The following is a 12,107-nucleotide window of genomic DNA, read 5'->3' as shown; positions in this document are numbered from 1 at the left end:
TTTAGAAAATCTCTGTTCTTAAATTCCCATGATTACTTGTTTCAGTGGTTTATTGGTAGCTACTTTAAAGTAAATTAATGTGTGTGTGTTGAGCATTTACCCTGTGCCTAAAAACTGTAGATACTAAGGGAATACAAAAACTAAAAGACATGCTTATTAATTTGAGATCATAATGTAATGGAGAAAAAGAATATGAACATTCATGAAATAATTACAGAATGCTTGCTGAGCTCATTGTAAATATAGTTTTGAGATGGAAAAACAAAGGATTCTGTGATTAAAATCCTTTAGTCTAAGGTATTATAAGGTGTAGGTCATAGATAACATAGATCTCATGTTGTGTTCTCACCATAATTTTTTTTAGCCTTTATGCCCTAGAGGTTGGTCTCTGCTGGGTTAGATATGACTGACATTTTTGTGATAAGACACTGGAAAGCTGAGGGTAGGATGAGTGAGAAGCAAATTGACCTTTATTTCAGGTATCTACCTGAATATCAGGTAGACATTCAGCTCCTTCCTTCTATTTCTTTATGTGAGATATAGGAGAGTACATAAGAAAAGTGATGATGAGGCGATTCTAGATAATGTTCAAACCTGTTGTTAAAACTTGTTTAAGCATTCTGCAGTTGTTGCTCTTCCTTGTACCCTACAAGCTCCTTTTTCTGTTCTTGGAGTATACCTGTTAGCTAAATTTGCTTAATGTTGGCAGGATTCAGGATTTTGCTGGGCTAAATGGAATTCCTAATATATATATATGAGACTAAAAGCATTATTAAACACATCTGATCTAAATATGTTAGATTTGTAAATCAAGGTAATTTTGAGAAGTAGGCCAAACTGCTGTACAAAAGTACTACTCAGGTTCTGCTATTATTTCACCATTCTAAATGATAAAAATTTGTAAGCTTGCAGAAAGTTTAAAAACATTCTGATTAAGAGCCTCTTACTAAAGTCCTTATTCTCTACTAATCTCAAAGTACCTATTGATTGGTCTCATTTTCTTTCTATATTCCTGTTTCCATTTTTCAAATTTTAGTTCTCTTAATGTTCTAAATTGTTTCTTCAGAATGTACTTTTTTCTGCCTTAGTGTTTCTTTTCCTCTTTCTAAGGTTAAGTTCTGGAATGTAATTTATTTTTTTTCTAAATCATAGTGACTTTGTCTCTTCTGGTTTCTGTAATAATTTGCACCTTGATGACTTTCCAGAATTCTTTCACTGTCTTCAAAGACCCTTGAATGAGATAATCTTCTTTGAACTCTGTTATGTAGTTATCACTTTGAACGGCCTTACCACAGGTTCAAAACAAGGTCTATTTTGACCGTTTCTTGTCTGTCCTAATACCCATTCAGAGTTGGTTGCCAACTAACAAGTTAGTCTTTTGACATTGACACTTTCTGGTCATTTTCTCAAGATGACATGATTTCTGTCTTTTTGTGTAGTGGAAAGAGAGGATGGTGTGCATCAATAACTACAATTGTTTTTCCTCTTTGTGTGTGTGTGCTTGGGTGGGTGGGTGGGTGAGTGCGTGTATTGCTGAGAATCAAACTTGGGCCTTTGCATCTGCCATGCAAGGGCACTACTGCTGAGCCACATTCCCAGCCCACTACAATTATTTTTAACATTTTTGTTCATTTTAGATTTATGAAAATCACTAATTGCAGAACATTAAAGCATTATTGTTAATGCATCCCAATGCTTGGAAAAACAGTATTTTCTTGGCAGTCTGACTATAGAAGACAAAGCAAAATGTGGGATTTTCCTATGTTAATTTTCTAGATGAGTTCAAATAAACATTTATAAAATGAGATATCAGCATGTCATAAATAATTTAGATAGAAATTTTAATTCAGTATTTGGACTTTTTTTCTTTCCCATTTAACTCCATATCAAATTAGATAATTGATCTCTGAGATAGTCTCAATGACCCACAGCAAAATTGCATATTGATTTACCATCTGATCAGCCTAATATACACTTAATTCCTCTGGGATCTACTTTTTCCAAGTTGGTTTTCATCTGTTCCTAACACTTCCAAAAATAGGTAGAAAATTTCTGGATTGTGGGTTTATTTTTGTTAAATTCTAGAGCCACTTAAACTTTGTAACCAGCTCTAAAGTGTAACTTGAGGCTTATATCTTTTGTAGCCTTGTAAGACTATGTATTTCAGTTATTTCTCCTTTAGAAAATATCAGAGCTGAGAGATGATAAAAGCTGAAAGGACAGAATTCTGGTTTTTCTGTAAGAAATGGTCATATGTAGTTTTAAGTAAGAGGGATCATCCATATTGATCTGGTTTCCTTTGTCTCCAGTTGTGTATTTTTTTAATTGAAAGATTGTTTTACATCAAGAGATTTTATTCTGGAAATTTGTGGGCATTTTGCAACTGCTGATGTACCCACAAATGTTACTATTTGGGGCCATCCTTGTTACTTGCTTCTGGAATTAATTTACCTCTTGGCCTCTGATCCTATCTTAGTAAACTCCACCCCCCCCCCCCCATCATCTAAAATCATACACATTGTGAACCCATAAGGTAATTAGTAGTAGATACTGTGTGCTAGCATTTTTGATAGATAGGGTGATAGTACCTCATTTATAACCCTTCAAAGTAGTGATAGCATCCCATTACTGCAGATCAGAAAAATAAGACCAAACTTAAATTCTTGCCCAAATTCACTCCACTGGTAAGTGATGAAACTGGAATTTGAACCTAAGACTCCACCCATGCTTTCGACCACTGTGGCTCTCTCTTCAGGTGAGTGATTTGGTTTTGCAGTGAATCATTTTTATTACTGAATCAGCTGTCTGAAAATGAAGCAAGTTGAAAGAATTTTTTAAAATTTCTTTTGTATATGTTGGGAAGGTATGCTCCTAAAGATCACAAAATTGTCCTCACTTTCTCAAGTAAGATAGCTTATTAGGAAACCAAGGATCTTTCCTTGTATAGGAGATTGTGCAAATAATTAATCAATGAGGTGGATACTACTATTATCCAAGTTTTATAGATGGGAAAACTGGCACAAAGTAAGTACCCATTTCTACCTCATTGGCTTTTATGAGTTCATATAATTTCACAATTATTTATTCTAATTCTAAAGGCTGAAAGTACCTAGTTATTTTGGTGCATGTGTATGACAAGTGATGCAAAACCTGACCTGAAGTTACAATATGAATAGTCATATTTTGCTGCAGAAATAATATATTTAATTATAGAATGTTAGCATAGATCCTGCTCAGTTAAGTTAATGATCTGTCTATATGCATTGTCACAATTGTGAATTCGAAAACACATCTCGGCCCCAAGGATTTTTAATAAGAATTACATGCCTATATGTGTGAATTGCAAAGACCAGTACTTGATATTACAAATAACATCAGATCCTCTTACATGAATTTAGGTGAGAGATTTAAGGCCTAGATAAAGCCTTCTGTGTCACAAGTTCAGTCTTTGAAGATTTGGGGTTTTCTCTGAGGAAAGCCAATTAAAAATTGTTGGTTCAGATCCAGGCACCCCCTCCAAAAAAGTAAAAGTAAAAATTATTAAAATTTCTGGTTTGGAGAACAAAAGTTCATAGAGAAGGTAATGCTTTTGAATGAGTAAGTTTTGTCACCAGCACTTTTAAGAATCAAATAGAATAATGGAAGAAAATATAAACTATGTAGACTATTAAGGGACTTCCTCATAATTTCTCTGATTTTTATTTCATTTTAACTTTTTCCTTTTGGTACTGGGGACTGGTAAAGCAGGGTTGCTTTACCACTGAGCTACATCCTCAAAGTCCTTTATCTTTTTTATTTTGTGACAGCGTCTCACAAAGTTTCTGAGGCTGGCCTCCAACTTGTGATCTTTGTGCCTCAACCTCCTGAGTCACTGGTATTATAAGGGTGTGCCACAATGCCAAGCCCATTTTATCTTTAAATTTCAAAACAGAGTAAAACTTTTGGATTTGTAAAAACAAGGTACAGATTTGTACAGTTATAAACCACACATTTTGACTTGTGCTCATCAGTGAAGAGGAGTTGATGTTTTTATATGCATGAGTTTATCCTTTTCTGCCCCTCACACACCAGAGTCTGTAAAGCAAAGATAAGTGTGCATGCAGTGCTATGGACTCATTATCAAGTTTAGGGTTCTTCTACTGGTTTTTGCTGATCATCTGTACTCTAGCAGTGCTCTTTTCTGTGACTTTAGTTGACTGAGCATTTTCATAAGTTAGCTAACTTAGGCTGGGGATTTTAACTTTCTCCTTTTGGTACTGGTATATTTAGTGGACATGAAATATACTAAGAAATGAATACATTTCCTTGGCTTTATTACTGGTTTTATTGTTGCCAAAGGGTTTTGTTTTGTTTTGTTTTGTTTTTCCTGCTTTACGTTAGAGGTAGCTGTTTTACAGTGGCAAGGATACTAACTTGTGAATCTGGAATCTTAAAATCTCATTCTGATACTTCAGTAATGTTGTGTTTTGAGGACAAGTGATTTAGTCCATATTTTTCTCATTTTTAACACTAGACAATAGTTCACTCTCTAATACTGGGTGATAATTCTTCTCAGAATTGTGAGGATTTAACACCTGACTCAAAGTATGTGACCAATACATGTTATTTAAATATAAAAATTGTGATTTTTTTTCTTCAATCCTATTATTAGAAGTCCTCCAAAGAGGGTAAAATCTGGTTGCCCCCTCCCCTGCTATTCAAAGGCTTTCATTACTCAGCCCCAGCCAAAGTTTTTAGCTTCATTTCTTGTCATTGCCTCTTTGTGCACCAGCGCGCCAGCTACACAAGAATACTATAGTGTCTGGCAGACTTTCTCTTTGATGGACCATATAGTAAACACTTCAGAATTTGTGGACCATGGATAGTCTTTACTCCATATTCTTTGGTTTTAGTTTGCAGACGTCTGCTCTCTGAATATATTAGTGTTTTCATTCTTTTCTTTTCATTCTTTCTTCCCCCACCCCCGGAACCGCCAATTACCTACTGATATGTCCAAACTTAGTTCAGTTCATATGCCACCTCCAGGAAAGCTGCTTTTTCTGTGCTACTATGTCACTGACTAATACTGTTTCAGTTGGACTAGGTTGTTGGTTCTTTATGGTTGAGGCATCATTGGATTCGTTGACAGAATCATATCAAAACCACAGTGTCTCATGAGCATATTTGAGTGCTGATCTGTTTTATAAAGACACTGTATTCCCCCATGTGATTGAGCTTGGTGGAGGGCTGGGGTCAGGGGGTGGCATCTTTTTTTTTTTTTTTTTTTTTTTTTTTGGCAGTGCTGGGGATCGAACCCAGGGCCTTGTGCTTGCAAGGCAAGCACTCTACCAACTGAGCTATATCCCCAGCCCCAGGGGGTGGCATCTTTTTATCTTCGTGAGCTGGTACTTAGAGAAGAGCACCTCAGAACTGGGTAGATGGATGGACTTGCATTTGGGTGTATCACTGCATGGGATGCCCTCATTTTCTTCTACTCATTCTGTTGAAGTACTTCACTCATGCCCTCTACAGAAATTCACTACAGCTTTGGCTGTGATGTGGCAGTAGCCCTCACAGTGTTGCATGATCTTGGGTTAGTTGCTGTTGGTGTGTTTGTATCTTGTGCATCTTGATCAATTTTAATATTACTTATTTAAACTTTGGATTTTCCACACAGAGCAGGTGCCTTTCATACATAAGTATTCCAGTATTGGGAACTGTTTATCCTAAACTACAGTCATTTTTAAATTTAGGATTTTAAACATAATGTCCCCCAAAATGGTCATTTATTCTTCAGCATGAATAGTATAGTAGTCTTTGCTTTTAAATGGGGTATTTTTGTTTGTTTGTTTTCTTTTTGGTTTGGTACCTTACCACTGAACCACATCCTCAGTTCTTGGTATTTTTTGAGACTGTCTTGCTGAATTGCTTAGGGCTTCACTAAGTTGCTGAGGCTGGCCTTGAACTTGAGATTCTTCTGCCTCAGCCTTCCAAGTTACTGGGATTTACAGGTGTGTGCCACCACACCTGTCTTAAGTAGGTTTTTGAGACATGGCCCTGAGAACTAAATTTATCTACATTACTAGGGAGAATAATAGTTAATATAACCAATCGAAACTGGTGTGATATCCAAGTATTTTTTGCTTTGCCTTTTAATTTTGAGATTCATGGGGAGGGGAGGTAGCTCGTGATTGGGTAGTTTCACTTATTGTAAAACCAAAATGCATGTGTATGTGTTAAGGAAGTAACTGAAGTTTACTTTCTAACTTAATTATCCTTTCAGAAGAAATCTTGAGTCTAAAGGTTTTGAGTAGAGTTAAGGAGGTCAGAGCTAAGCATGGAATAGGTTTTGACATGAATAGAGATCTGGAAGCCAAGAGTGAGTCAATTTATAAGCATATCAACTTCCAGAAACAAAAGTTTTAATTATTCACTAGTGCATTTTTTTCTGGAAAACTCCCCAAAGAATTTTTGAGATTAAACACTGAAAGACCCTTTCTGATAAGGGTTTTATACTTTACTTTTTAACAGTTCTAAAACCCTTTGACTGACAAAACTCCTATACTTTTCTTTGGGAGTTTGCTTTAATGTAAGTAACAATAATAGAAGTAAGTGAAAAATAACTTAATGCTATACCCATTGGTTCATTTTAGCAAATATTCATTGAATGCCAAGTATATGCCTTAAACTAGATAGACACTATTAAAACAAAATTCCCTGCTTTAATGGAGCTTAGCTCATTAGAAAATTAGCAAAATACTTGTTAAATGATGTTAAGTACTAGGAAGAAAAATAAATCTGAGACAAGGACAGTCAGTAACAGGTGGTTGAAATTTGAGATAGGAGACCAAATAAGAATTCACTGAGCTAGTGACATTTGAATATTTGTCTGAAGTGAAGGAGTAAGTAGTAATGCAAATACTCCAAAAGGGATTTTTAAAGCAGGAAGAATGCTGTGCAAGTCCCAAATCAGGAGTGTGCCTCATGTGTTTGTGACATGCTGAGTGAGCTATGCACCTGAACAATAAGCAAAGGGGGTAGAAAGTGGGAAGCATCGATCATGGATAGCCTTGCAGGCAGTATAGGTGAGGTGTTGGCAGTTTGGGCCAGGGCCTGTCCCAGTTTAATAGAAAATCATTTTGTCCTCTGTGCTATTAACATTTTGTTCTCATGCTTTTGACTTTTTTCTCATTTTTATCAAATGTACGTGTGATCAATTAGTAAAGGCTTACAGTGAAAAGCGTCAGTCCCTGGCCTTATGTCCCCCAGCTATCCTCCCAAGCAACCATTTACAGAGTGTTTTAGAGCCCCCCCCCCCCCCCCACTTTATTTCTGTTCATGTAGTTTTGGGCTACTAATTGAATCCAGAGGTGCTCTGCCACTAAGCTACATCCCCAGCCTTTTTTTTTTTTTTTTTTTTTTTTTTTAAATAAGGGTCTTGCTAAGTTGCTGAGGGCCTTACTGAATTGCTGTGGCTGGCCTGGAATGTGATCCTCTTGCCTCAGTTTCCCTAGTTTCTGGGATTACAGGTGTTTGCCCCCATACCCAGCTTCATCCCCGCCCCCAAGAGTATACCTCTATCAGTGCAATTTTTTTTCTTCCCTTTTAGTGGAATTTACTATAAATGTTAGCATTGGCACTCTTTGAAGGAAAACTGGAATTTACATTATGCATCTAATAGGAATTGGTTGCAATGGAATTTTTAACTGTGGATACCCTAATGGTGTTAATATGAATTAATTTGCGTTATAGTATGTGACTCAATAGGCATAATTGAAGCCCTCAGACTGAATACTCAAACTTAGTTCTGTCCTTTCTCTCTTACACATTGTAGTGTTTGCTTAGCAAAACTTATTTCTTGTTCTGGATTGTTAGTATAGTTATAGCAGAAATACTGAGATAAGATTGGATTAAGTAAAACGGACATGAACAGAAATTTAAGAGTAAGTGTGATATAGTATTTTATATTTAATAGAATTGTTAAATCAGATCAGTAGAGCATAGTTTTATGGCCCATCTGCCAAAACTCAAGGTAGCTTTGGAATCTCTTATTCCCTTAACCATGTATTTGCATTCCATTCCCTGTCAGTATGAGGAGAAAAACAAAAATGAAACCAGAATTTTAGAGCTGGAATGGATCTTAAATTCTGTGTATGTTTTATAGGTGCTTCTTTTCCAAAGTGTTCTCATATACTTTTTTCTTCTTGACAATTCTTGAGTATAACTTATATAGAATCTCTTTTAAAACTAATTAACTAGTGACTGAGCTACTAATAGTTGCTCAAAATACCAAGCAACTAAAATATAGCTTTGGGCAGATATTTTGTATAATATTAAGGGTGTGGTCCTCAAATTTAATAGTGACTCATCTCACCCTGGGAGACTGGTATTTTTAAAATGTAGACTTTCTCGGCTTTCTAAGATTTTAAATCAGTCCATTTGAGAGAGGTTCCCATAAGTATACTTTCAGTGATGATGTTAAAGCAGGTGATCTCAGGGATTGCACTTAAAAGACATTGATTTCAAGGAGTAAAGGAGAGAATAAAAAAGTGAGGTTAGCACAAGTCACATAAAATGCCTTGTTTTTAATAAATTTTAGAAAAGAATAAACTACTTGGGGGCTGATCCTTTGCAAGATTTGTTTTCCTCTTAACGTAGAAATAAAAAGGCAAAAGAGAGTTGCCCAACAGTTTAGTTTTTCTGTCATTTGAACTTCAGGGTCATTATGATTAAGTCATTGAATCCGTATTTTTGGTGTGGTACTTCAACATGATGAAAGAAAATTAAGAGTCAAAATGAAACAAATTGAGAATCACTATTTGGGCATGACACTAGTTTATTAGTGCAAGATATTTCCAAAAATCAGCAGAGAATACTAGATTACCAAGTGTTCTTGGAGGACCATGTCATAGTACTGATGCATAATGAGGCACTACTTCGTTAGCAGTGGAAATATTCTCATATGTTCCCTGTCTGAATTCAAATGTGCTAAGTGAATATTAAAAATAATGGTGCTGGTTGAGTAGACTGAGTAGAACCAGTAAAGTACATCTTACAGAGATCTTTTTACTACTTAATTTTATAGTTAACTCAGTAACTAATGGGCAGGAATATGATTTTAATTGAAAAGAAACTACTTAGCTTTAACAGCATTATATCCTGCTAAGAGAAAGTTCATGCTTGACCGGTTTTTCCAGATCTTTGTTTATGTCGGTATAAGTCAAATTCATTGTAAGAAGATAGGTAATGGTCTAATTAAAAATAGGAAATTGAAAAGAAATTTTCTAGCAATTGAGTAATCTGCACCTTAGAAGTCAGAAAGACAGAAAACCACAGAAATCATGTTTTGCTTTTTAAGTAATTGTAGTCTTACGAATATAGTGCTAAAAAACAAACAAAAAAACAATATAGATGTATTTCTTGCAAAATGTCTTCTTGCTGTTACAATTTTTATAGCCATCTAGAGAGGAGAAGAAAAGAGATTGGATGTTTTAGGGTAATGATTCAGTTATTCAGTTGTAAGAATTTCATGTGAAAGGTCTTTTCAAAAGAGCAAGCACAGAAGAGAGGAATATGATATATGATATCTGTAAATTAGTACTAAATTTATAGTGGAAATTGATTTGAGGTATGCCATTTAAATTGTTTTAAATAATTTTATGTTATAACTAGTGACTCGCTTTAGCTTAGCATGAGTATAATTGCTTTCAGCCCCATTATGATTTTTATCCATCTCAGATGATAACATATACCCTAATAGACTGACTCTGATATGTTTGGCTTTAAAATTCTTAAAACATGAAAAAGGGTTCGGTAAGCCAAACATCTTGAAAAATAGCATTGCCTATTTGCTAAGTTTAGATTATATGTATATGTGAGTTTTATATATAGATGTACTTAACTTTACACAGTACTATGTAAATTGAATACTTTTAAATGTAAGTAGTTTAAGTAAAACCTGTGTGATGAGTCCATCAGCCAACACTAACTTATTTTGTAAATTTGATTCTAATATTATATAGGACTTTTTCCAGTGGAGCACACCTGTATGTGCATATGACACACAAGCATGCATATATATATATATATATATGTGTGTGTGTGTGTGTACAAAAGCTCTTTTTAAAAGGAGTTCAGCTTTTATAAACACTAAAACACACACTGCCTGTAAAATGTTTTTGCTGCAGTTTGTATCATTGACTCAAATTTACACCTTCATGTTCGAGATTCACTGTTGGGACTATCTATGCATGTAGATTTTTGTCACTTCCCTCTTGTCCCCTGAATAAATCAGTTAATTAAAAAAATTTGTGACCATTTCTATAAACTTCTTCATTAAATCAGTATATTCAATTTATATAGACATAATTAAATCATTCCACCCACAAGGAATTTGTATTTTTTAGAAATGTGAGTTAGTTTTGGAGTATAATAAAATCTCATGAAGAAAATAAGTGGTTAAATGAGCTAAAAGACTATTATTAGTATATTTGCCTTTTTAAATTTTTTTTTTTTTTTTTTTTTGGTGCTGGGGATCGAACCCAGGACCCTGTGCTTGTAAGGCAAGCACTTTATCAACTGAGCTATATCCCCAGCCCTTAAATTTTTTTTTAGATGTTAATAAACCTTTATTTTTTAATCATTTATTTATATGTGGTACCGAGAATTGAACCCAGTGCCTCACATATGCTATGCAAGTACTCTACCACTGAACCACAACTCCAAACTCCAGTATATTTGCCTTTTTAACATATTTATTTGAGATGGTGGTAGAAGGGAGGTTATAGGGATACAGTTAATGTGTTTTTAAACCTGTTGAACTATAAGCTCGTTGGTATTTTTTAGTGACATATGTTAATATGACAGAACAATTATATGTATTAAAATCCAGCAATCTTTTTGTTTTTCTTAAGCCCAGTGGCAGCTACCACTTGTAAGACTGTTGGAGCCCCCTTCCAATTGAAGTCAAACTAGGACCTTGAAAACTAACCTGAAATATTCCATAAGGATCGATTGACATCTCCACTAAGAAATAAATACATAAATAATGAAGTGTCACTAATACATATGCCTATACACATGTACTGTGACCTATAAGTCAAGATTTAGCACAGCAAATTATAGTGTGTTTGCAACTTTTGGACTAACCTGGTTAAAGGTAATTTAGTACCTTTAGTACAAAGTTGTGAAGAACTTTATATTCTTCAACAGTGTCCTCTGTTCACTCTGTTCTTTCTCTGTCCACTTGCTGCTACTTTTTCAAAGTAGACCGTAGTTTTCTTCTTTAAACACAATTTGGGTCTCTTATTATCCTACCCTTAATCTAGTCTTGAGTTTTTCCTCTGCCCTTAAAACATCCAGATTCCTTTTATGTGTTAAATTATTTGCCTCCCACATTTTTATTCAGTTATGGGAGCTTTCAAGAGAACATCATTCCATGAGGCAAGCCTTCCTTTATGATGTGCTCTCCTTGCTGAGATGCCCCTTTGACCTGTCTGGAACCTGCTATATTCTCGCATGGAAAGCTACTAAGGTGATCCATTTAAAATGAAACTTAACCATGCAGCCCCTTGCCTGGAATTTTTCATTGGTTCCCTCTTCCTTGTCTACCAAAAAAAGGGGGAAAAAAAAATTCCAAGTTAACATGTTGTATAAAGTATAACTTCAACCTTCTTTTCCATTTTCATATTTCCTTCCTTAGCCAATGCTCTTGTTTCTTTGCTTCTACTACACAGCCTCACACCATCTGGATTTACTCAAAACTAGTCCCTCTGTTTGGAATGCCCATCATCTTACTCCATTTGGCCAACTCCTGCTTGTCCATGTAGGTCTCAAGTAGGCATTCTTCAGGAAGCCATTGCTTCCCATCTTTGTCAAAACTTTGGTATCCTGAACTCTGAAAATTTTGTTATGTGAGCTTTTTCTTATTTCAGTTCTAGAACCCAGTACAGGTTGCCGAGCCATGGGAATGGGAGATGATGGTATACAGAACTCTTGGCATATATTTTATTTAGTTAATAGAGTAGCAAGCATTTTAAAGAGCATGTAAAATTCAACTGCAGAAAGTAGCTACTGCCTGAGGATAGTGTGGTTATTACATGTTCTAGTGTGTATATTTCATCTTTTTT

The sequence above is a fragment of the Sciurus vulgaris genome (genome assembly GCF_902686455.1).
Source record: "Sciurus vulgaris genome assembly, chromosome: 4".
Taxonomy (NCBI): Eukaryota; Metazoa; Chordata; class Mammalia; order Rodentia; family Sciuridae; genus Sciurus; species Sciurus vulgaris.
The sequence above is the reverse complement of the archived record's forward strand: the minus strand, read 5'-3'. Positions refer to the sequence as shown.